We start from the raw sequence: 906 nt of genomic DNA, 5'->3' as shown, positions 1-906 counted from the left end.
CACACACACACACACACACACATACACACACACACACACACACACACACACACACAGAGACACACACACACAGACACGGCGTCATTTGAATCTCACACAACCAAATGTAGAAACAGTCAGTGTCAAACACACTCCTGAACTCTCCTCAGCTGCCGTGAGTGTGTGTGTGTGTGTGTTTATTTTGCTGCAGTTTATAGTTTGGTGTCAAAACTGTCCCTTAAGTTTGGGTAAACCTTCTTTTGAGGACATTTGAGGAGCCTCAGCTGAAAAAAAAAAAAGATTCATAAAGTATTTTCTTTTTCTTTTGTGTATAGTCATAATTAACTTTTATTTTATAATCATTTTAAATTATTCTATAGTTATTAAATAATTAAAAATGATTAATAATATTATTAAATGATTAAAAATGAATAATAAATTATTAGATAAATCATAATAATTAATTATTTTATAATAATTTTTACTTATAATAAATGTTGATAATAATAAAATTTGAGGAGCCTCCGTTGGAAAAAAAAATCATAAATATTTTAAAATATATATATATTTTTTTCTTTTAGTGTTGTGTCATTATAATTAACGTTACATACAAATTATGGACATTTTTGCTCCTTTATATAGGGAAGTAAGTGTGTTTTTGATCTTAATCTTTAAATAATGCAGTTTCGTGAAGGTGTATGTATTATATGTCTGTATGTAATAAGAAAGAGTTAGATTTTTCTGACGTTGTTGTTGTTTTTAGTCATTTTTTTTATTTAGTCATTTATCAGACGCTTTTATCCAAAGCGACTTACAAATTAGGACAACAGAAGCAATCAATTGTAGTATTAAAACAACTAAAAACAGACCCAAAACTAAAAGCTAAAACTTTATAAATACTACCTATACACATTTTAAAAATAAAGA

The 906-nt window shown here is 27.5% G+C and overlaps 1 protein-coding gene across 1 annotated transcript in view; it reads left to right on the top strand.

Annotated features, from left to right (window-relative positions):
• afg2a (AFG2 AAA ATPase homolog A) overlaps nt 1-906 on the top strand; it is a 58,989-nt gene that overhangs the window by 21,588 nt on the left and 36,495 nt on the right. The gene's annotated exons all lie outside the window — the stretch shown is intronic.

This window comes from Sinocyclocheilus rhinocerous, unplaced genomic scaffold (genome assembly GCF_001515625.1).
Source record: "Sinocyclocheilus rhinocerous isolate Xijiao unplaced genomic scaffold, SAMN03320098_v1.1 scaffold2887, whole genome shotgun sequence".
Lineage (NCBI taxonomy): Eukaryota > Metazoa > Chordata > Actinopteri > Cypriniformes > Cyprinidae > Sinocyclocheilus > Sinocyclocheilus rhinocerous.
The sequence above is the reverse complement of the archived record's forward strand: the minus strand, read 5'-3'. Positions and strand labels throughout refer to the sequence as shown.